We start from the raw sequence: 26,580 nt of genomic DNA on the forward strand, positions 1-26,580 counted from the left end.
CTACTTCTCTTCAAGAAATCACAAAGTCATTTCCTAGAATACTCTCCACACAGGACGGGTAAAGGAAATACTTCTCCATAATAAAAAGCACACTATCACACACCGCTCCCCCAAATTACGACGATGCCAAGCCTGATGTTGTCTTTGAACAGAAGGAAAACCACCACTTTCTGTTCAGGAAAGCCCACAGAAGGGATTTCCTTGACAACCAAACACACGTGACGGGTAGAGGAAATACGTCGCCTAATCCAAGATGAAAGGCGCCTAAGGACGCACCAGTCCCCCAAAATGTGACGATGCAAAGACTGATAATTTCCTTCAACAGAAGAGAAATGACTGCTTCTCTTCAAGAAATCACAAAGTCATTTCCTAGAATACTCTCCACACAGGACGGGTAAAGGAAATACTTCTCCATAATAAAAAGCACACTATCACACACCGCTCCCCCGAATTACGACGATGCCAAGCCTGATGTTGTCTTTCAACAGAAGGAAAACCACCACTTTCTGTTCAGGAAAGCCCACAGAAGGGATTTCCTTGACAACCAAACACACGTGACGGGTAGAGGAAATACGTCGCCTAATCCAAGATGAAAGGCGCCTAAGGACGCACCAGTCCCCCAAAATGTGATGATGCAAAGACTGATAATTTCCTTCAACAGAAGAGAAATGACTACTTCTCTTCCAGAAATCACAAAGTCATTTCCTAGAATACTCTCCACACAGGACGGGTAAAGGAAATATTCTCCATAATAAAAAGCACACTATCACACACCGCTCCCCCGAATTACGACGATGCCAAGCCTGATGTTGTCTTTCAACAGAAGGAAAACCACCACTTTCTGTTCAGGAAAGCCCACAGAAGGGATTTCCTTGACAACCAAACACACGTGACGGGTAGAGGAAATACGTCGCCTAATCCAAGATGAAAGGCGCATAAGGACGCACCAGTCCCCCCAAATGTGACGATGCAAAGACTGATATTTTCCTTCAACAGAAGAGAAATGACTGCTTCTCTTCCAGAAATCACAAAGTAATTTCGTAGAATACTCTCCACACAGGACGGGTAAAGGAAATATTTCTCCATAATAAAAAGCACACTATCACACACCGCTCCCCCAAATTACGACGATGCCAAGCCTGATGTTGTCTTTCAACAGAAGGAAAACCACCACTTTCTGTTCAGGAAAGCCCACAGAAGGGATTTCCTTGACAACCAAACACACGTGACGGGTAGAGGAAATACGTCGCCTAATCCAAGATGAAAGGCGCCTAAGGACGCACCAGTCCCCCAAAATGTGATGATGCAAAGACTGATATTTTCCTTCAACAGAAGAGAAATGACTACTTCTCTTCCAGAAATCACAAAGTCATTTCCTAGAATACTCTCCACACAGGAGGGGTAAAGGAAATATTTCTCCATAATAAAAAGCACACTATCACACACCGCTCCCCCAAATTACGACGATGCCAAGCCTGATGTTGTCTTTCAACAGAAGGAAAACCACCACTTATGTTCAGGAAAGCCCACAGAAGGGATTTCCTTGACAACCAATCACACAAGACGGGTAGAGGAAATACGTCGCCTAATCCAAGATGAAAGGCGCCTAAGGACGCACCAGTCCCCCCAAATGTGACGATGCAAAGACTGATAATTTCCTTCAACAGAAGAGAAATGACTACTTCTCTTCCAGAAATCACAAAGTCATTTCCTAGAATACTCTCCACACAGGACGGGTAAAGGAAATACTTCTCCATAATAAAAAGCACACTATCACACACCGCCCCCCCAAATTACGACGATGCCAAGCCTGATGTTGTCTTTCAACAGAAGGAAAACCACCACTTTCTGTTCAGGAAAGCCCACAGAAGGGATTTCCTTGACAACCAAACACACGTGACGGGTAGAGGAAATACGTCGCCTAATCCAAGATGAAAGGCGCCTAAGGACGCACCAGTCCCCCCAAATGTGATGATGCAAAGACTGATATTTTCCTTCAACAGAAGAGAAATGACTACTTCTCTTCCAGAAATCACAAAGTCATTTCCTAGGATACTCTCCACACAGGACGGGTAAAGGAAATATTCTCCATAATAAAAAGCACACTATCACACACCGCTCCCCCGAATTACGACGATGCCAAGCCTGATGTTGTCTTTCAACAGAAGGAAAACCACCACTTTCTGTTCAGGAAAGCCCACAGAAGGGATTTCCTTGACAACCAAACACACGTGACGGGTAGAGGAAATACGTCGCCTAATCCAAGATGAAAGGCGCATAAGGACGCACCAGTCCCCCCAAATGTGACGATGCAAAGACTGATATTTTCCTTCAACAGAAGAGAAATGACTGCTTCTCTTCCAGAAATCACAAAGTAATTTCGTAGAATACTCTCCACACAGGACGGGTAAAGGAAATATTTCTCCATAATAAAAAGCACACTATCACACACCGCTCCCCCAAATTACGACGATGCCAAGCCTGATGTTGTCTTTCAACAGAAGGAAAACCACCACTTTCTGTTCAGGAAAGCCCACAGAAGGGATTTCCTTGACAACCAAACACACGTGACGGGTAGAGGAAATACGTCGCCTAATCCAAGATGAAAGGCGCCTAAGGACGCACCAGTCCCCCAAAATGTGATGATGCAAAGACTGATATTTTCCTTCAACAGAAGAGAAATGACTACTTCTCTTCCAGAAATCACAAAGTCATTTCCTAGAATACTCTCCACACAGGACGGGTAAAGGAAATATTTCTCCATAATAAAAAGCACACTATCACACACCGCTCCCCCAAATTACGACGATGCCAAGCCTGATGTTGTCTTTCAACACAAGGAAAACCACCACTTCTGTTCAGGAAAGCCCACAGAAGGGATTTCCTTGACAACCAATCACACAAGACGGGTAGAGGAAATACGTCGCCTAATCCAAGATGAAAGGCGCCTAAGGACGCACCAGTCCCCCCAAATGTGACGATGCAAAGACTGATAATTTCCTTCAACAGAAGAGAAATGACTACTTCTCTTCCAGAAATCACAAAGTCATTTCCTAGAATACTCTCCACACAGGACGGGTAAAGGAAATACTTCTCCATAATAAAAAGCACACTATCACACACCGCCCCCCCAAATTACGACGATGCCAAGCCTGATGTTGTCTTTCAACAGAAGGAAAACCACCACTTTCTGTTCAGGAAAGCCCACAGAAGGGATTTCCTTGACAACCAAACACACGTGACGGGTAGAGGAAATACGTCGCCTAATCCAAGATGAAAGGCGCCTAAGGACGCACCAGTCCCCCCAAATGTGATGATGCAAAGACTGATATTTTCCTTCAACAGAAGAGAAATGACTACTTCTCTTCCAGAAATCACAAAGTCATTTCCTAGAATACTCTCCACACAGGACGGGTAAAGGAAATATTTCTCCATAATAAAAAGCACACTATCACACACCGCTCCCCCAAATTACGACGATGCCAAGCCTGATGTTGTCTTTCAACAGAAGGAAAACCACCACTTCTGTTCAGGAAAGCCCACAGAAGGGATTTCCTTGACAACCAAACACACGTGGCGGGTAGAGGAAATACGTCGCCTAATCCAAGATGAAAGGCGCCTAAGGACGCACCAGTCCCCCCAAATGTGACGATGCAAAGACTGATATTTTCCTTCAACAGAAGAGAAATGACTGCTTCTCTTCCAGAAATCACAAAGTCATTTCCTAGAATACTCTCCACACAGGACGGGTAAAGGAAATACTTCTCCATAATAAAAAGCACACTATCACACACCGCTCCCCCGAATTACGACGATGCCAAGCCTGATGTTGTCTTTCAACAGAAGGAAAACCACCACTTTCTGTTCAGGAAAGCCCACAGAAGGGATTTCCTTGACAACCAAACACACGTGACGGGTAGAGGAAATACGTCGCCTAATCCAAGATGAAAGGCGCCTAAGGACGCACCAGTCCCCCAAAATGTGACGATGCAAAGACTGATAATTTCCTTCAAAAGAAGAGAAATGACTACTTCTCTTCCAGAAATCACAAAGTCATTTCCTAGAATACTCTCCACACAGGACGGGTAAAGGAAATACTTCTCCATAATAAAAAGCACACTATCACACACCGCTCCCCCAAATTACGACGATGCCAAGCCTGATGTTGTCTTTCAACACAAGGAAAACCACCACTTTCTGTTCAGGAAAGCCCACAGAAGGGATTTCCTTGAAAACCAAACGCACGTGACGGGTAAAGGAAATACGTCGCCTAATCCAAGATGAAAGGCGCCTAAGGACGCAGCAGTCCCCCAAAATGTGACGATGCAAAGACTGATAATTTCCTTCAACAGAAGAGAAATGACTACTTCTCTTCCAGAAATCACAAAGTCATTTCCTAGAATACTCTCCACACAGGACGGGTAAAGGAAATACTTCTCCATAATAAAAAGCACACTATCACACACCGCTCCCCCAAAGTACGACGATGCCAAGCCTGATGTTGTCTTTCAACAGAAGGAAAACCACCACTTTCTGTTCAGGAAAGCCCACAGAAGGGATTTCCTTGACAACCAAACACACAAGACGGGTAGAGGAAATACGTCGCCTAATCCAAGATGAAAGGCGCCTAAGGACGCACCAGTCCCCCCAAATGTGATGATGCAAAGACTGATATTTTCCTTCAACAGAAGAGAAATGACTACTTCTCTTCCAGAAATCACAAAGTCATTTCCTAGAATACTCTCCACACAGGACGGGTAAAGGAAATATTTCTCCATAATAAAAAGCACACTATCACACACTGCTCCCCCAAATTACGACGATGCCAAGCCTGATGTTGTCTTTGAACAGAAGGAAAACCACCACTTCTGTTCAGGAAAGCCCACAGAAGGGATTTCCTTGACAACCAAACACATGTGACGGGTAGAGGAAATACGTCGCCTAATCCAAGATGAAAGGCGCCTAAGGACGCACCAGTCCCCCCAAATGTGACGATGCAAAGACTGATATTTTCCTTCAACAGAAGAGAAATGACTACTTCTCTTCCAGACATCACAAAGTCATTTCGTAGAATACTCTCCACACAGGACGGGTAAAGGAAATATTTCTCCATAATAAAAAGCACACTATCACACACCGCTCCCCCAAATTACGACGATGCCAAGCCTGATGTTGTCTTTCAACAGAAGGAAAACCACCACTTCTGTTCAGGAAAGCCCACAGAAGGGATTTCCTTGACAACCAAACACACGTGACGGGTAGAGGAAATACGTCGCCTAATCCAAGATGAAAGGCGCCTAAGGACGCACCAGTCCCCCAAAATGTGACGATGCAAAGACTGATAATTTCCTTCAAAAGAAGAGAAATGACTACTTCTCTTCCAGAAATCACAAAGTCATTTCCTAGAATACTCTCCACACAGGACGGGTAAAGGAAATACTTTTCCATAATAAAAAGCACACTATCACACACCGCTCCCCCAAATTACGACGATGCCAAGCCTGATGTTGTCTTTCAACACAAGGAAAACCACCACTTTCTGTTCAGGAAAGCCCACAGAAGGGATTTCCTTGAAAACCAAACGCACATGACGGGTAAAGGAAATACGTCGCCTAATCCAAGATGAAAGGCGCCTAAGGACGCAGCAGTCCCCCAAAATGTGACGATGCAAAGACTGATAATTTCCTTCAACAGAAGAGAAATGACTACTTCTCTTCCAGAAATCACAAAGTCATTTCCTAGAATACTCTCCACACAGGACGGGTAAAGGAAATACTTCTCCATAATAAAAAGCACACTATCACACACCGCTCCCCCAAAGTAGGACGATGCCAAGCCTGATGTTGTCTTTCAACAGAAGGAAAACCACCACTTTCTGTTCAGGAAAGCCCACAGAAGGGATTTCCTTGACAACCAAACACACGTGACGGGTAGAGGAAATACGTCGCCTAATCCAAGATGAAAGGCGCCTAAGGACGCACCAGTCCCCCCAAATGTGATGATGCAAAGACTGATATTTTCCTTCAACAGAAGAGAAATGACTACTTCTCTTCCAGAAATCACAAAGTCATTTCCTAGAATACTCTCCACACAGGACGGGTAAAGGAAATATTTCTCCATAATAAAAAGCACACTATCACACACTGCTCCCCCAAATTACGACGATGCCAAGCCTGATGTTGTCTTTCAACAGAAGGAAAACCACCACTTCTGTTCAGGAAAGCCCACAGAAGGGATTTCCTTGACAACCAAACACACAAGACGGGTAGAGGAAATACGTCGCCTAATCCAAGATGAAAGGCGCCTAAGGACGCACCAGTCCCCCCAAATGTGACGATGCAAAGACTGATAATTTCCTTCAACAGAAGAGAAATGACTACTTCTCTTCCAGAAATCACAAAGTCATTTCCTAGAATACTCTCCACACAGGACGGGTAAAGGAAATACTTCTCCATAATAAAAAGCACACTATCACACACCGCTCCCCCAAAGTACGACGATGCCAAGCCTGATGTTGTCTTTCAACAGAAGGAAAACCACCACTTTCTGTTCAGGAAAGCCCACAGAAGGGATTTCCTTGACAACCAAACACACGTGACGGGTAGAGGTAATACGTCGCCTAATCCAAGATGAAAGGCGCCTAAGGACGCACCAGTCCCCCCAAATGTGATGATGCAAAGACTGATATTTTCCTTCAACAGAAGAGAAATGACTACTTCTCTTCCAGAAATCACAAAGTCATTTCCTAGAATACTCTCCACACAGGACGGGTAAAGGAAATATTTCTCCATAATAAAAAGCACACTATCACACACTGCTCCCCCAAATTACGACGATGCCAAGCCTGATGTTGTCTTTCAACAGAAGGAAAACCACCACTTCTGTTCAGGAAAGCCCACAGAAGGGATTTCCTTGACAACCAAACACACAAGACGGGTAGAGGAAATACGTCGCCTAATCCAAGATGAAAGGCGCCTAAGGACGCACCAGTCCCCCCAAATGTGACGATGCAAAGACTGATATTTTCCTTCAACAGAAGAGAAATGACTACTTCTCTTCCAGAAATCACAAAGTCATTTCGTAGAATACTCTCCACACAGGACGGGTAAAGGAAATATTTCTCCATAATAAAAAGCACACTATCACACACCGCTCCCCCAAATTACGACGATGCCAAGCCTGATGTTGTCTTTCAACAGAAGGAAAACCACCACTTCTGTTCAGGAAAGCCCACAGAAGGGATTTCCTTGACAACCAAACACACGTGACGGGTAGAGGAAATACGTCGCCTAATCCAAGATGAAAGGCGCCTAAGGACGCACCAGTCCCCCAAAATGTGATGATGCAAAGACTGATATTTTCCTTCAACAGAAGAGAAATTACTACTTCTCTTCCAGAAATCACAAAGTCATTTCCTAGAATACTCTCCACACAGGACGGGTAAAGGAAATACTTCTCCATAATAAAAAGCACACTATCACACACCGCTCCCCCAAAGTACGACGATGCCAAGCCTGATGTTGTCTTTCAACAGAAGGAAAACCACCACTTTCTGTTCAGGAAAGCCCACAGAAGGGATTTCCTTGACAACCAAACACACGTGACGGGTAGAGGAAATACGTCGCCTAATCCAAGATGAAAGGCGCCTAAGGACGCATCAGTCCCCCCAAATGTGATGATGCAAAGACTGATATTTTCCTTCAACAGAAGAGAAATGACTACTTCTCTTCCAGAAATCACAAAGTCATTTCCTAGAATACTCTCCACACAGGACGGGTAAAGGAAATACTTCTCCATAATAAAAAGCACACTATCACACACCGCTCCCCCAAATTACGACGATGCCAAGCCTGATGTTGTCTTTCAACAGAAGGAAAACCACCACTTCTGTTCAGGAAAGCCCACAGAAAGGATTTCCTTGAAAACCAAACGCACTTGACGGGTAGAGGAAATACGTCGCCTACTCCAAGATGAAAGGCGCCTAAGGACGCACCAGTCCCCCAAAATGTGACGATGCAAAGACTGATAATTTCCTTCAACAGAAGAGAAATGACTACTTCTCTTCCAGAAATCACAAAGTCATTTCCTAGAATACTCTCCACACAGGACGGGTAAAGGAAATACTTCTCCATAATAAAAAGCACACTATCACACACCGCTCCCCCAAAGTACGACGATGCCAAGCCTGATGTTGTCTTTCAACAGAAGGAAAACCACCACTTTCTGTTCAGGAAAGCCCACAGAAGGGATTTCCTTGACAACCAAACACACGTGACGGGTAGAGGAAATACGTCGCCTAATCCAAGATGAAAGGCGCCTAAGGACGCACCAGTCCCCCCAAATGTGATGATGCAAAGACTGATATTTTCCTTCAACAGAAGAGAAATGACTACTTCTCTTCCAGAAATCACAAAGTCATTTCCTAGAATACTCTCCACACAGGACGGGTAAAGGAAATATTTCTCCATAATAAAAAGCACACTATCACACACTGCTCCCCCAAATTACGACGATGCCAAGCCTGATGTTGTCTTTCAACAGAAGGAATACCACCTCTTCTGTTCAGGAAAGCCCAAAGAAGAGATTTCCTTGACAACCAAACACACGTGACGGGTAGAGGAAATACGTCGCCTAATCCAAGATGAAAGGCGCCTAAGGATGCACCAGTCCCCCAAAATGTGACGATGCAAAGACTGATAATTTCCTTCAACAGAAGAGAAATAACTACTTCTCTTCCAGAAATCACAAAGTCATTTCCTAGGATACTCTCCACACAGGACGGGTAAAGGAAATACTGCTCCATAATAAAAAGCACACTATCACACACCGCTCCCCCAAATTACGACGATGCCAAGCCTGATGTTGTCTTTCAACAGAAGGAAAACCACCACTTCTGTTCAGGAAAGCCCACAGAAGGGATTTCCTTGACAACCAAACACACGTGACGGGTAGAGGAAATACGTCGCCTAATCCAAGATGAAAGGCGCCTAAGGACGCACCAGTCCCCCAAAATGTGACGATGCAAAGACTGATAATTTCCTTCAACAGAAGAGAAATGACTACTTCTCTTCCAGAAATCACAAAGTCATTTCCTAGGATACTCTCCACACAGGACGGGTAAAGGAAATACTTCTCCATAATAAAAAGCACACTATCACACACCTCTCCCCCAAATTACGACGATGCCAAGCCTGATGTTGTCTTTCAACAGAAGGAAAACCACCACTTCTGTTCAGGAAAGCCCACAGAAGGGATTTCCTTGAAAACCAAACACACATGACGGGTAGAGGAAATACGTCGCCTAATCCAAGATGAAAGGGGCCTAAGGACGCACCAGTCCCCCAAAATGTGATGATGCAAAGACTGTTAATTTCCTTCAACAGAAGAGAAATGACTACTTCTCTTCCAGAAATCACAAAGTCATTTCCTAGAATACTCTCCACACAGGACGGGTAAAAGAAGTATTTCTCCATAATAAAAAGCACACTATCAGACACCGCTCCCCCATATTACGATGATGCCAAGCCTGATGTTGTCTTTGAACAGAAGGCAAACCACCACTTCTTTTCAGGAAAGCCCACAGAAGGGATTTCCTTGACAACCAATCACACGTGACGGGTAGAGGAAATACATCGCCTAATCCAAGATGAAAGGCGCCTAAGGACGCACCAGTCCCCTCAAATGTGACGATGCAAAGACTGATATTTTCCTTCAACAGAAGAGAAATGACTGCTTCTCTTCAAGAAATCACAAAGTCATTTCCTAGAATACTCTCCACACAGGACGGGTAAAGGAAATATTTCTCCATAATAAAAAGCACACTATCACACACCGCTCCCCCAAATTACGACGATGCCAAGCCTGATGTTGTCTTTCAACAGAAGGAAAACCACCACTTCTGTTCAGGAAAGCCCACAGAAGGGATTTCCTTGACAACCAAACACACGTGACGGGTAGAGGAAATACGTCGCCTAATCCAAGACGAAAGGCGCCTAAGGACGCACGAGTCCCCCAAAATGTGACATCGCAAAGACTGATATTTTCCTTCACCAGAAGAGAAATCACTACTTCTCTTCAAGAAAGCAGAAGAAAGTTATTTCCTAGAAAAGCATCCACATAGGACGGGTAAAGGAAATACTTCTCCATAATAAAAAGCGCACGGTGACATACCACTCCCCCAAATTATGACGATGCCAAGCCTGCCTATTTCCCTCTAAGGGAAGAGAAGCCAATGCTTCCCTTCCTGAATAAATTCAATACAAGCATTATCTTGACACCCACCCACATGAGACGGGTACATGAAATATTTCTCCTGTCTCAGCTTTAAAACAGCACCCCTCTCTAAAATGTGACGACGAAAGTCTGTTGAATTCACAATAACACGGGAAAAGCTATCGGTTCCCATCAGCCAAGGAAATAAGCAGCCTTTGCATTGTCTCATTTCAGGAAGTGCCACTGATGGGACAATTTTAATATTGGGGTGGGGGACATATTTCTCAGGCCCTACCTGGGTGGATGTCAAGGAAATGCTTTTCATGGGCTTCCCTCAAGAGGATTCAGTCAGTTATTCAGAGTCTCTCTTGGGGTAGAGAGGAGAAAACACCCATAATAGATGATGTAGTGGTAGTTTGTAGCTTCTGGGAATAACTGACTTGGAATTTGGGATACAGCACACTATTTTAGGCAGAAGTGTGCATTAAATGAGTAGAAACACACCCATAGAATGATTGTTTCACTTTCCCCTTACATAATCAAGAAAATAACTTTCCTTTCATCTCATTCACCTCCATTATGCAAATAATAACCTCTTGTCCATCCCTCTCCACTCCCAGGCCACCCCTTCCCTTTCACAAACCCTCCCGCAATGCCCTCCCTGCTCCCAACTGTCTGCCCTGCCTACCCCAAATCCCCCTTTATCCCCAACCCTCTTGTCTCCCCTCCCCTCATGCCCCATCTACCCCCCCACCCTGCCTTTTCTGGCCCAACACAAGCATGGCCCCTCCCTCCCACCCACCCCACTCTCTTGTCAATGCCTCCTCGACGCATCCCATCTAATGCCCATGGTCTCTTCCTGCCCACCACAACTGGAGTTCTTTCCCCCCACCCCCACAGTCATTCCCTCCTCGACGCGAGCCCTGTCTATCCCCCTGTAGTTTTCCGGCCAGCATGAGCATGGTTCTCCACCCCATATTCTGTAGTCATTCCCTCCCCTGTCATCCATTTCCTCCCCCCGCCCCCCCCCTCGCATTTGCAGGCAACCACAAGCCTGGTTCTCTCCCCCCCCTCAGGAAGTTCTGTCATTCCCTGCTTGCCACACCCTCTGTCTATCCCCTCATGTCATTTCCTCCCCAACACACCCCTTGGTGCCTTCCTGATGCCAGCTTTTTTTTTTTTTTTTTTGCGCTATTACTTGTGGTAACTGAAGTCTCTCATTAGGAGGCATTTTTCTCTCTTTTTACCAATGGCCGTCCATTGTTTTTCTTTTGCTATCAAGTGTGGCAACTGAAGTCTCTCATTAGGAGGCATTTTTCTGGCTTTTTGCCAATTGCTGTCGGCCACAGGTTGAAAGAAAAAAGAATTGCTGGACTATCGTTCAAGGTCCAGTTTAGCAAATATAGCACTTCCATAAGGTCTAGCGTGGGAACGCCCTCCTCAAGATCACTAGCGGATATTTCTCCTTCAGTGCAGAGTACACTCTCCTGCCACAATGACAGGGGCTCCTGACGGGGAGCGGTGACTCACTCGTTCTGCCTCTTTTCCCTTCGAGTTAGAGCAGAACTTCAAAGGCTTTGTCCGACCAATCCTAAGTGGCCGTTAGGTAACTAGTGTCCTTTCTGAATTCTGTCAACAATCTGTAAGCTTGCTGAGGTTAATAAAAGGGAGTTCTCGGGGCATCGCCCCAGGAATTCCGCCGGCGGACATCTACGTGTGGACTGACTTCTTGCTTCTCTCTCTAAAGTCAATTGCTTTTTCTTTGTTCTGTGATCACGAAAACCATTAGCCTTTCTGTTTGATGATCACTACAGTCTAGGATGTCTCTCAGGCACGAGACATTTCAGCAGATGCAGAAGCCATTTGGCATATAAAGTCCAGTTCTTTCAACCAAGAGTTCACGTCCTTGCACTTGATGGCTCACTGAGCTTTCTAACGCAAACGGCACATCTCTGACATTCTGCAGGGAGAAAAGAAGACAAAATTGCAATGGTCAGAACATTCATTTTCCCCCCCCAGGAATAAGTACTTTTGCACTGAAATACTTCTGCCCTATGTTCACAGAAGCATTAAAGGCAACAAACCTGCATTTTTCAAGTTCGCATTTGGCCACACAGCTCTAAGCAGAAAAACACACTGAAGGAACTAGAACCCTGACATTTCCATCCACAAAAAAATCAGTCAAGAATATTAGAACAAGATAGGTAGAACAGAAATTTAAAATCTGGCACACAAGATCTTTTTTTACAGAAGGAAAAAACTATCAGATGAGAATAGTGTAAATGTGGGAAATCGCACCTTTATTTTGGCCATTTCACAATCCTGAATCAATTCTATGCTTTGACCATAACTCCCAACACTCTCATTCACTCTTTTCGACTAATGCTTTTATTCATTTTTTAATCTGAAGTAACCTAAGTGATGCCATGTACGCCCTCTTGGTCTTTAATCCTTACATGGATATGCACGAGTTTTCATCTTTTCATAACTGTGTTCTCAACCACTGTGTTACAGATCTCATTTGGTTTTAAGCAACATCAGGTGGAAAACTTTCAAAAAATGATTTACAAAGTCATAACCTTGTCCAATCCTAAATAAACCTATTTTTTTAATGTTTCATTATCTCCATGGCACTAATTGTAAGAAGAATTTATACTTTACATTAAAGTATTTTACATCGTTAAATTAAGGGGAAGAAAACAATAATCAGCATTCACAGAAATGCTGGAAAGATAAACTACAAAAATAAATCCTCCTGCACACATGCACACAATATTTGACTTACTACAGCACTTCAACTCTGTACTTCTACTCCGTCCCTGTGTACTTAAACTGGCAGCAGAGGCCATCGATTCCCCTGTGAAGACGGCTCAGAGGCCTCCTTTCTCTGAACCTGAAAAGTCACTTGCACTCTCAGACAGGCATTTGGCCAACACGCCTGGTTTGCTATGCGGGGGAAAGGCCTTGCGACACACATCCCTTAATAGCTCCTGGACAGACTGTGAAGTCAGTCCAATTCCAACCAGCTTTTAATGATGTACTGTGCAAGAACAGATTTAACTCTGCCACTGTTTTAATGATGCTTTGTCCACTACTGATTTTGTTTTATTTAATTGCTTTCCCTGATATATTTATAGGCTGCTAATTTCATATGTTGAAGAGATGGCTCTGCACTCCTCCATTGTTTTCTCAGATCATTAATAAAACAACACCCAGAATTTTTTTTTTAAAAAAAAGACATCTGTTTATTTTATGTCCCTTAAATAAGCTTCTTTAAAATGAAGAACAAAAGAAACACTTCATTTTAAGGTTTACCTGACTTAGTCAACAGTTTCCAGTCAAAAGGTCTCATCTCTACAAGACGATCATAGCATTTGGCATCCCCTTTCTGCCACCTTTCTTCCTCGCTACTCATTATGCTCATTCAACATTCAGCGCACAGACGTACATCAAAAATCTGAAAACAATGCACACCAAATAAACCAAAATGACAATGCAGAAGCTGACAAGACATAACATGCAAAACAATACAGTAATTACACAGTTAACATAACATATATCTTCATGCATTGCTTCATATGGACAATATTCAATGAGGGGGGGGGAATCTACCTCTCAAAGCCTAAAACTCAAAAGGAAAGCAGTGAAAAACTACAGTCTTTTCCTTATCATACCTGAGATGAAGGGGTTTTATCCCCTCCAGGCATTTAAGTTCAAAACACTTAGGGCTTGGTTCAAAACCCCTGTGGAAATGATCAGTTTAGATTCTACAAGTCTCAAAGGCAAACTTAAAGACAAAGGCTATTCTGAGATTTAGGCAGCTAAGGGTTGTTCCCACAAAAACAATAACAGCTTCCTACCTCTCCTCACAGAGTAGCATGGCTTCAGTGCTCAAGCAGAATTCCTCAGAATAGCAGACTGGCTGACATGTTCCAGCCAGAATAAAGCTGCTGCCCAGAACTGCTGAACTCAGCCATTTTCTCTAACTGCCCTTATAGCCCATCACCCTTCATCAGAGGCTGCAACCTTTCCAACCAATCAGGTGCCCTCCTTTCTGAAGCCAACTAATTGGTAACTTCTGGAAGAGTAGCTCCTGAGGTCACCAGGTGTGCCTAATTAGCACACCAAGGGAAGCCAAAACATCCTCCTGATGAATGGATGGGCCCTCTGCATTTGTTTTCACTCATGTTAAAGGCAAGCCATGGGTTTCTTCCACCCTTCCCCTGACATTCTGACAGAAAATTGAGTTTATGTTCCTTCCTTTTTCCGGCCACATCCTCCACTAAGAGAAAGACCTTGAGCCTACTTGTGTAATCATGTAATTACAAGAATAAACAAACTTAACACAGTTGTTGTACATGGCATTTTATTGAGCAGGTTCAAAGAAAGGGTGCTTGGAATTTAGTGTGCCTGGGCACTGGCATTTTACCTCAGGAGCACCCTTGTATCTTCGACAAAGTGAAGACAGACAGACAGAGAGACAGATATGCAGCTGTGCTGCACCTGACCCATAGCTGTCTGACCATACCATTGCCAGTGTCGAGGTGCAAGGCTCAGGCAGTGCTTACTGAAATGGCTGTGGTCACACTCACCTGAGTGGTTTGAGAGCTGCACCTGTAGCACAGCTACCTATGTAAAAAAGAGACATGGGAGGGACAACAGTCAAAGCACTACCCCATCATGGTTGTGATTAAGGTTAAAACCTGAACTGAAGATGGGATATGTAGTTGTGGAAAGTTATAGAATGAATCCATATTGGTTCTGTGTTAGAATGATTTTGTACCATTAGAATGTTTTCTCCAAGAGGCGATGGGAAAGTTCCATGTAAACAGCCATGTTATGAGGCGATAAGGAGTAAAGACACAGCACCATTGTCTGGATCTAGACCCGAGAAAACAACACCTGGACTTCTCATGGGAAAAGGAGGCGTGATGTGGACTGTCCTTTACGCCAATTGGTCAACACCTCAAAGGGACGAAGAAGATGGGTGGGCTAAGAAGACAGAAAATCGATTTTTTTTTAATGAGATGAGAGAGCAGAGGGGGTACGAGGGTCAGGCTTCAAAGGTTGGGGACCGCCCCAAAAAGAAAAAGACAGATAATAAATAAACTTCTCAGCACCCCGAACAGGAGTGTAGTACAAACCCTTGGAGAAGCAGGTCTCGCCAAAGGGAGGCTTAGGCAGCGGAGCCGTTGGGGTAGCCGAGGGTCCCGGTTGCTAAGGTGACCTTGTGAGGCCCCTCATCTTTTCAGTATAACTCGGAGGCTATTCAGTGACCAGTTCGGCTCCTCATTGGGATAAAAGAAGTCGTACAAAACAGCAGCAAATTAAAAGAAGCTACTTACAAATAAAGCCAGGAGAAGTTATGGTTCTCAGTTGATTTACTGTTGACTTTATGCTTGACTTTAATCCAGTTTTAATCGTTGTCGGAGATGGGGATTCAGCAGGTTAAGGTTAGGGCTGCTCAACATCCATTGCAGCCCCAAGGAAAAACCATTGTCGCTTCCCAATGTTTCTGGATGACCCTCCTCAAATCCTTCCTCTGACTTAATGATTATACAGCATATTAATTAAGGCCTCTTTGAGATGTGCTTCAACAACAGTAGAAAGAGAAGGCGGCCAGCTCCTTTTTTCAAGAGTGTGTGTTTAGTCGTTTAGTCGTGTCCGACTCTTCGTGACCCCATGGACCAGAGCACGCCAGGCCCTCCTGTCTTCTACTGCCTCCCGGAGTTGTGTCAGGTTCATGTTGGTTGCTTCGCAGACACTGTCCAGCCATCTCATCCTCGGTCGTCCCCTTCTCCTCTTGCCGTCACACCTTCCTAACATCAGGGTTTTTTCCAAGGACTCTTTTCTTCTCACGAGATGGCCAAAGTACTGGAGCCTCAGCTTCAGGATCTGTCCTTCCAGTGAGCACTCAGGGTTGATTTCCTTTAGAACTGATAGGTTTGTTCTCCTTGCAGTCCAGGGGATTCTCAAGAGCCTCCTCCAGCACCACAATTCAAAGGCATCAATTCTTCGGCGGTCAGCTTTCTTTATGGTCCAGCTCTCACTTCCATACGTCACGACAGGAAAAACCATAGCTTTGACTATTCGGACTTTTGTTGGCAAGGTGATGTCTCTGCTTTTCAAGATGCTGTCAATATTTGTCATCGCTTTCCTCCCAAGAAGAAGGCGTCTTTTAATTTCGGGGCTGCTGTCTCCATCTGCAGTGATCATGGAGCCCAGGAAAATAAAATTTGACACTGCCTCCATATCTTCCCCTTCTATTTCCCAGGAGGTGATGGGACCAGTGGCCATGATCTTAGTTTTTTTGATGTTGAATTTCAGACCGTTTTTTGCACTCTCCTCTTTCACTCTCATTACAAGGTTCTTCAATTCCTCCTCACTTTCTGCCATCAGAGTGGTATCATCTGCATATCGGAGGTTGTTGATATTTCTTCCGGCAATCTTAATTCCGGCTTGGCCTTCTTCCAGTCCAGCCTTCCGCATGATGTATTCTGCATACAAGTTAAATAAGCTGGGGGACAGTATACAGCCTTGCCGTACTCCTTTCCCAATTTTGAACCACTCAGTTGTTCCATGACCAGTTCTGACTGTTGCTTCCTGTCCCACATATAGGTTTCTCAGGAGACAGATAAAGTAGTCAGGCACTCCCATTTCTTTAAGAACTTGCCATAGTTTGCTGTGGTCCACACAGTCAAAGGCTTTCGCATAGTCAATGAAGCAGAAGTAGATATTTTTCTGGAACTCTCTGGCTTTCTCCATAATCCAGCGCAAGTTAGCAATTTGGTCTCGAGTTCCTCTGCCCCTTCGGAATCCCGCTTGTACTTCTGGGAGTTCTCGGTCCACAAGAGTACGGTAGTTCTTTTTTCAGAGAAGCAGCCTTCTTTACCTATGCAATTGTATCCGGACAAAAAGAATAACGAAGCAAACAAACAAAAAGCAAAGTGTGCTGCTTATATACTGCTTATATACTGCCCCATAGGGCTTCAAGCACTCTGGGCGGCTTACAAGTTAATTTGAAGACTAACAGTTCAGTCACTTGTCTGAAGAACAGAATATTCATGAAAGCTCACGCTAAAATATAGCATTCTATAAGGTGCCACAATACTCTCTTTAATTTTAGTTTTTATTTTTGTCTGGATAAGACTGGTTCAGTACATAAAGCTGTAACAGTTATGTTCTGTCAAGGCAAAGCTGACTCATAATGACCCTAAAAGGGCTTTTAAGGTAAGAGGTATTTAAGGAGCTCCATTCCCCTGTGAGTTTCCATACCTGAGTGGCGATTCAAACCCAGGTCTCGACTCCTAGTCTGTCACTCTATCTACTGCACCACACTGGAAACCACAAACACCATGTAACAGGATTACATGCTGTTTATTAGTGCTGATAAAACACATTCACCTCTATAAACAGCTTGACAGGGCAGTGGTAAGTGCTTCCACAGGAATGGGGAACACACTGTGGGTGGATTGTCATCCCTTAATTCCTGACCATTGGCAATACCAGGAGCTGCAGTCCAACAACTTTTCATTTCCCAGCCTTGCTGTCTTCTCTCAGCTGCTGTCTCCACCCATATTCCTTAGAGTAATAAGTTCCTCCCCCATGGTAGATGCACACTTATTAGATGAGCAAGTCATGCACTTATCACGTGCTTGAGAGTAGAAAGAGAAGTTTTATCTTCCTATTATAGTCTAGACATTTCAGATTCTATAATGTCTCTCCATGCAGCAACAGAATCTCATGAATTGGTATTTTTCATTAATGGTAAAAAGGTATGTGTTTTGGAAACAGCTAACAAAAAAGTCAGCTAACAGGATCCTTTGCATGTTCATTGCTGCTTATAAACCATCTAAAAAGGATCGCGGGCTTTCAAAAAAAATCTCTAAGTGGAACAATGTCTTGTACTGCCTATAACTTTATTAGTTATAAATATTGCTGGCTTTTTGGAATGTTTATCCTACTTAACAGTGTTGATTGCTAATTATAAGATGTGTAGCTAAATGTTGGTTTAGAACAATGACTGAAATCCTGTTGCTCACAAAGTAAGTTGAACTAGAGTAGCCTAATGAATCAGTGGTGACTTGGTGAGCCAACTCCTCCATCATTTCAGTTGATTCAAATGAGCCTTCTCCAGATGTGACCTATGGAAGTCACACCAGGATTTCAGCCAATAAGTGTTTGTTTATTAAATGTACGGCAACTGCAGTTGGGGACTTTTTCTCCATGTGATTGTCTTCTACTGATGTTACTGTATATGGTGCAAGTTTTAATATCAAGTTTCATCAGTGGTATTATTTAATGCATTCTTTTAGCAATACAGTATTTAGATTTTGACACAACACTAGGTAAAAATCATTATCACTATTCTCAAGAGTTAGAAAAAAAGTATACAGGGGGCATGACTTCTTCATAAAGGAATATAGGAAGCTGCTTAACAAGCCAGCCTTACTGGTCAATCTAGTTCAGCGCTGTATTCCTAATTTGATCAGCAGCATTGCTCTGGGTTCTCAGGCAGAGCTCTTTCTGGTTTGATCCTGGGACCTTACCAAATGTCCATATCTCACTCTCTTATAACAGCCCTGAGAGCATGGCTACCATATCACTGATGGAAGATGAGTTACAGTTTTCTCTTAAGATTTTGTTGTGAGTTTGTGCCCGAGACAAAATTTGAACTGGGGATTCCCCAGGTTATAGCACATAGTTTTAGACATGACTGTACTGTACTATGTAAACTTCAGTGCTGCTTAATCCGTGTAACTGAAAGGCATGCATGTTTTTATTTATCTTCCACTCCGTCCAATTTGATAGTTATGGCAAATTTTCAATTTTAATCTCTAATAATTTGCTATATCCAGTAAGATGCCCTGGATTGTAACATACGCACAGGAGCATGAGGATGTGTAAAATGTTTGTATGAGAGAAGCTGTTAATTCACATTTTGAGATATTAACCATTTTCCAGGTTGGGAGGATTGTGCTGCCTATGTAGTTCTCCTTCTCTAAGGAAATGGAGATTCTTCATGTATTTACCTTTTCCTGAAAAGCATATTCTTGTTTTTTTCCTGTATTTATTTTATTTATTATTGGATTTATATCCCACCCTTCTAGACAGGAGTCTACTCCTGTAGGTAGATATTCAAGTCAAGTCACCTTTAATACGGTCAAAGACCAACATCTAAATACACAAATAAATTAAATATATATTCCCCTATATAAAAAGTTATATGTAAGACTTAAAAATATTCTAAGAGAAGTGATAAGTACTGCTGGCTCAAATCCCTTTTCAGGATTCCCACTGGTAGCTAAAGCCTATCATTAATTCATTAAAACCTTCCCCTCATGAATTTTAATAACAGCTGCTAAAATTTTCACCACATAGTATAAAATGCCTGTGTTATGTCCTGACAAAAGTCAAAGGGTATTAAATGCCTCAGAGCACCCAGGAAATAATTTTAAATGAGGCTCAATGAAGCTTCTCTGAATATCAAAGTAAAAAGGGCAAAGCAAGAGAACATGAGTAACTGTTTCTGTTGCACCCAAGTTGCAAGGACATGTGCGTTGAAAGTACGGAGGCTTCTTATCCTTCCCTTCCTGTACGGCAGGGCAGACGGCAGTGCATTTAGGCACTAACTCAAACCTCCACAATACAGAGTTTGCTGCATCACATTCCATGTGGATTATACAGCCCTCCAAAAACCCATGCGTTCTGATTGAAAAAGCCTGACTGGTGATTATCTTGGGAAGAAACCTAGTTTCAACCAGATGCTAAAAATGGATATCCAAATCCTTCTTTCAACTTTCAAGAGCCTGACTTCCAGCTTCAAAGCTGCATCAGAGACCCAGCGTGGTACCTGAAGGATATATCTGTGAAGATTCTCAGTCATCCAGGTGAGGTTATCTAGAAGTTGAGTCATGGCAACTCAACTTCTTTCTTACCAGGTTGAAATGTTTCGCTACTCATCCAAGTAGCTTCTTCAGTCTGAGGAGAGTTGGTAGGAGATCCCTGATATATCCTCCACTTTGGTTTAGACCAGGGGGAAGTTAAACCAATGTGAAAGTCCAGTTGCTATGACTCAACTTCCAGATACCTGAAAGATCACTCTCAGGAATCTTGTCTGGACCCTTTCCAAAAGTGTAAAAGTGGAGTAAGGTCCTAATTGTGCACCACAGAGGAGTTAGTTGATTGATTTAACCTGAAACACCTTTAGAGCCACTGGTATATACTGGTCCCGCTTGGTATAAAAAATTTATACTTTTCAGATGCTGATTTCTGTGCTGCTTGGGCAGCCTCGTGGCGCAGTGGTTAAAACGCTGTACTGCAGCTAAAACTGTGCTCACGACCTGGGGTTCAAATCCCAGGTAGCCGGCTCAAGGTTGACTCAGCCTTCTATCCTTCCGAGGTTGGTAAAATGAGTACCCAGCTTGCTGGGGGGGGGCAATGTGTAGCCTATATAATTAAATTGTAAACCGCCTGGAGAGTGCTTGTAGCGCTATGGGGCGGTATATAAGTCCAAAAATAAAATAAATAAATAAATAAATATATTCTGCACATGCCCTTCGAGTACCATTCACTTGAAAGATGATACTGAGATCCCTGAAGCCCCTACCGATGCACAAATGCTTTGACATTTTGGTGAACATAAGGATTCTAAAGGCACTCATAGTTACAATTAAGGATGTAAATCGGAACAATGTTACCAAATAAAAATGAAGGAAACTATTGTGGATTTAAAATCAATATTACAATGTTCCATTTTTGTAGATATCAGTGAAGAACGCTGACCCAGAAACAACACTGTTGTCCTACTTGAAAAAGAATCATATCTTTTTCTTTAGTGCACAGATAAGGCTGAGCACTGGATCACCAACAGGTTGCAGATATACTCTGAGTACAGGGAGGGGGAAAACCAAGGGCTAGTTGTACTGACAGAATCACTTCTCTCAGATGACACCTTATAGAAAATTACTATGAGTGTTATTTAATATTGCTAATGCAGACTTATGTAACAGATGTTTATACCTCCTCCCCCAACTACACTGATTTACCCCAAACTACCCCCAAATCTGCTCTTGAGGGTCATCCAACCCTTCAGAGTAAATTTAGGGAACATGTATAAGAACAGAATCAAGTGACATGATTCCCACAAAGGAGTTGATACTAACAAGCTCTGCTGGGGGATGTTGTTCCACTGCCAATTATGTTCAACTTCATTTGCAGCTAGCAAATCAATCACTCCAGATGCATTAATTGCTTCAAAGGCTATTTGGTTTGGAGCCTGAACTTCCTCATTGGCATGTGAAGTTATATTCATTTATGAACCGTGTGTTTCCTTGACGGCCATGCTTTCAGTCTGTCTCACAGGGACAGTGGTCAAGGCTGTTCAGCATTGGCTATAGAAAAGAGGCTTCCTTTAAAAAACAAATCTCGCTCCTTTCAATAATGTATGGTATGTGATGTGGGATAGATCCAGATCTGGGATGCAAATGTGGGGGGTGAAAGTCTCCACCCTTCACTCAGAGGCAAGAGACCTTGGTGTTCTGGAGCCTGGCTACCGAGGAGACCATCTCAGGTCCTTGGCACTCAGGGTGGGAAAAAGAGAGGGAGCCCCCTCCCCCCAAAGTATCCCAGCTATCCAGGATCAACCTCTGCTGTCTCAGGAACCTTCCTTCTGGGAGATGCTGGGATGGGCCATCTTTCCTGGTGGACTAGTAGTGAAAGTGAAAAAGAAGAGCAAAGTTGCCAAGGGTTTTGAGAAGGGAAGCAATGAGGAACTGGTGTTTTGTGTCTGCAAGAAGTAAAAGTGGTCCTTAGGAGCAACTTTGCAGGTGGTATCAAAAGGCGGCTTGCTGCTAATCAGGCTGCTGTTTCTAAGCACAGGAGCCAAGCCAGGAAGGCAGTTGGCAGCTCATCCTAGAGAACCACCACTGAGCCCTGCGAAAGCTTAGACTAGTTTTCATTCAAAAATTGGCAGTTGCTCTGCTGGATTCCCGAGCCTGGGTCTGTTTACATGGTTGCCGCAGCAACACAGTTCCGAGCCAGCCCAGGGCGACTGGTCATTCGTGCTCTGGACCGGGTGGCTGAGAGAAGCGGCTTTGGGGGCTCTCCTGCTGGTGGCTCTTAGTCGGGCAAGATGTTTGCTTCAACCGAGTTCTCCAGCATTAGCACATCACAGTGCTGAGAAGGATGACCAGAGCCTTTAGAGTGAGCGACCAGGAGGGCTTGCGGGGCAGCATGGAGGGCAAGGATAGATTTCTTTTTACTCCCAGTACTGCAAGTGGCACACAGGGTTCCACAACATGGATGTCGGGCCCACTTCCACGTCCACCGGTCCCTCCAAGTCTGGTATCTTGACTGGGGGAGTGGTGCTCCCTTCGTCTTCTCTTTGGGTAATCTTTAACAGTCCATTCTATGCCCCCAGGTTCCGATAAATGGATGCTAATGCCTTCTTTCTCTTCCTTACACAGTTCATTTTACAGACCTTTTGGCTAAACTACACCAGTTTAACCAGTGCACCACAAGGTTCTATGAAGGGTCTTCAAATATGGAGAGAAAGGATAAAAAAATTAATCTGTTAATGCACACATTTATATTATAATATTTTGTTGGAATGATTCCACCCAAATTTAAAAGATCTTTAATTCTTGCTTGAGAAACTGAAATTACAACTACATAAAACCATTTATATGCACACCTATATAAAATGTCACATGAAAGTGAAAGCTAGAAAATGTCATGAATATAATTTATACTAAAATTGTACCTCATTAAACACAAGTTGGGTGGGGAAAAAGGAAACATATTGTATTCATATAATTATAATTAATGAAAAAGCTGGTGCTGTATTTCACTTACAAGCCTTGTCATACTGTATTCTGAGTTCTGACTCTACATTTTTCAAATGGTTTCCATATTCACTTTTAAGATAAACAAGAGCAAATAATTGTTTTTCGCACAAGTATGCTGTTACAAATGGCATCAGTACTTTCCTCGTCACCTTCAATAGTTCTGGAAAAAATCTGCTCATAGGCGAGCCCAGAAATTTGGGCTCACCTATGAGCAGATTTGAACTGCAATGACAGCATCATCTGTGGATTTTTCTATGAGCTTGTCTTCTGCTGCTGCTGTGAGCCCCACTAGTTCATACACGTTAACTGAAAATGGATCTCTAATCCAATTTTTGCTTGCATCAGGAACAGGAAAATATTCATGGAAACTATGCTGCAAATCTTCAAAATGTGTCATGTGTCCTCCTCAGACAATTCTTTGTCGGAACCAAGAAAATTTGTGAGGTTTGGAAATGTCTCAGAGTTTCGGTTCGATAGGCAATGATGCCACAATTCCAACTTTTTTTAAAATCATTGCTTCGCTCTTGTCTTCAACTTGAAAAATTGTAACCTTTTCTCCTTGAAGACTTAAGCTTCATGAGATGTTTAAGCTGTTAAATACTTCAGCTGTAGTGTGTGCCAATGAGGAGATGAATAGTATGTCTTGAAAAACAATAGTACAGTGGTGCCCCACTTGATGACGATAATGCGTTCCAAGCAAATCGCTGTTAAGCGAAATCATTGTGAAGCGGAAGGAAAAAAACCCATTGAAATGCATTGAAAACCGGTCAATGCATTCCAATGGGGGAAATACCTGCTTGTCCAGTGAAGATCCTCCATGGGGGAAGCCATTTTGCATTGCTGTCTTCCGGAAATAGGTCCGGAAAACAGTGGGCGGCCATTCTGAAAACCCGACGATCAGCTGTTTTTAATCATCATAATGCGAAAAACTGTTTCCCGAAGCAGGGAACCGATTGTCATAAAACAGAAAAACCCAATTGAATCATAGCTATAGCGATCGCAAAAAACTCATTGTCAAGCGATTTCATCATCAAATGGGGTAATCGTCAAGTGGGGCACCACTGTATGTCTTAAACATTTTTCTCGTGTTCGTATCTAACATAACACAGCAAGGGCATTTTGTTATGCCTGTGCTTTCATTCAAAGTAGGGGAACATACAAATTATTTCTAATAATTGTTCCTTGATATTGGCGGAAAAACTGTCAATATGCTTCTTAACTATGTCATTTGACAAAAGTATTAAGGTCTTTAGCAGCTTTCTCGTTGATCAATGCAGAAACCATGATTTTTGCAGCAGGTAATATAAGTTATTCAACTAGTGTGTGCCATTTTCTGGTTTTTGCTATTAGTTGAGAAATTTCAAATGAGGCTTTCCCTGCATTTTAATTATTACAACCAGCTCCAGTCTTTTTTACCATTTTCCTGCTTTCCCGAAGCTCATGACCCTTATTTGTCGGGGGTGTGTGTGTGTGAACCAATGTACTTTGTGGCATGTTCTCTATGACTCATATCAAGATGTCTTCACAATGTTGACGGTTTCATGGCCTTGTTGGACAATATCTCTTAAAACAACACACACTGTGGTAGTTGCTTATCTTTGGGACCTGTACATGTGAAGCCAATTGACAGATGTTCCTTCTATAACAGAACACTTTTTAAGATGACTGGAAGAAACTTAACTTCACTTTGAACAGAATACATCCTCATCAACAGCATCATCTATTTTGTTTTAAATTCAGCCAACAATATATTCTGAGGCTCAGCCAAAATGTATTGTTACAAAATGCACTGCAATAATATTGAAAAGTCACTTTACCCAACAACAACCAAACAGTTTTATCAGCAGAAATCAAAGAAACACAATCACAAAGTCCATCCAAATGCTCACTCACAGTGGCACTGATTGATTCTCTTCCCATGGCTTCTGACTCTGTACAAGGCAAGAAATGTCACATGCTGTCTCTCTGCCATTCAGTTTCATTCACTTGTGTGTCCTCACCATGTGCAGAAATATCAGTTATTTGCTATCGAACAGTTACCGGTATTTTCATAACCCATTTTTATTTTTGTTTGTTTTTAATTAAGGCGGTAGATTAGAAAAGTTTTACAAAAACAAGCAAGAAAATTAAGATTTTGTTCTACATTTCCTTTTCTTTTTTGTTTTAATTCATTAATTTATCCTTTCTTTCTACTTTAACTGCAAAAGATCATAACATTTCTTCAAGCCCTTGTGAAACCGTGTGGAGACATCATAGCCCCCTGGGGTCCACGGACCACAGATTAACACCTGTATCATATATTAAGAGATTCAAAGTGGCAGATGGACTGTCAACAAATAAATTTGGGCTCCTTGGATTTCAAAGATACTGGGGGACATCGTACATAAGGAGCTTTTGCGAGAATTGCATCAAGGTCTTTGACAACATCAGCTCAAGAGCAGCTTTCAACATGCCACTCTATGCCCCCAAATAATGTGCCCCAACTTGTCCTATCTTAACATAATGTATTGCAGCCAGTCTCCACTCTATGTATCCTGATGCTTCCTCCCAATGTGTCTACCAGAAAATGAAGGGCTGATGGACATACAAGAGCCTACATCACCCTTGGAGCTGAGAAACTGATACACAGACCTTCAGGGTTATATATCTGAACTTTCATGGAACATGGCAGGGACGGAATATTAAGAGTAGAAGTGTATCTTAATGCAGCAAGAGAAATGGGCATTAGATGCAATTTAATCCAATGTTTTTTTCTGTACATCAGTTATGCACCACCCCTAGCAAAAAGAAGGGCAGGCCAAAGGGTGGCCTAATCACACTTGTTTCTACTAAGATCCATATGTCATTGAGCAACCTCCCTACTTTCACTCAATTTGCAATAGCAGTGTAGGTCAAGTTGAAGCAGTGCTCAGTTCTGTTTGTAAATGTATACAGTACTTACCTCCACAAATACTGTGTGCTCAGATTAAATCAATCTGGCAAGGCCTTGAAACTTAGCTTAAAGAGACGGTTGTGTGCCCTAGCACAGTACAGCCAAGAGGAAAGCCTTCAAATAGATTATGAAGAAATCAAAGTTATGGTGTTTGCAAAAAGGCCAAAGCTCTACAAATGGTCAAGAAATGGACATAAGATGGAGCCTTTAAGTACCTTGGTGTTGTGTGTTCAATCAAATGGCTCCCACAAGGCACATGCAGAATATTTTGTACAAGTTTCAGTCCAAATCTCTTGGTCAACTCCTTTATGGTGCACAACTGGGTTCTTACTCGGCAAGGGGTGAGTAAAATCCCTCTTCCTCTTTGGTACTTACCAGAATCCATTGGCCCCTTCCACATGCTGCTTTGCAGTGAAGAAAGGGCTGCAGCCCAGACACCATTTTTCACAGGCTGGAACTGCCATCCCTTTTATTATAGGAAAAAAAAAACATGCCTAACACCAAAAGGCTTGAATCTTCTGTCTTCGTGTTGGTATGATTAGTAGGTGCCACAAGGGGACGAGGAGAAATAACTCACACAATAAATTC

The 26,580-nt window shown here is 43.0% G+C and overlaps 1 long non-coding RNA gene across 1 annotated transcript; it reads right to left on the bottom strand.

Annotated features, from left to right (window-relative positions):
- Nucleotides 1-11,475: 11,475 nt before the first annotated feature.
- Nucleotides 11,476-14,424, bottom strand: LOC140701387 (uncharacterized). Its single transcript, XR_012080323.2, has 3 exons — nt 14,073-14,424; nt 13,528-13,669; nt 11,476-12,172 (listed from the first exon to the last, which is right to left on the bottom strand). It is a non-coding gene; the product is annotated as an uncharacterized LOC140701387 (long non-coding RNA).
- Nucleotides 14,425-26,580: the final 12,156 nt, after the last annotated feature.

This window comes from Pogona vitticeps, chromosome 1, assembly GCF_051106095.1.
Source record: "Pogona vitticeps strain Pit_001003342236 chromosome 1, PviZW2.1, whole genome shotgun sequence".
In the NCBI taxonomy this organism is placed as follows: domain Eukaryota; kingdom Metazoa; phylum Chordata; class Lepidosauria; order Squamata; family Agamidae; genus Pogona; species Pogona vitticeps.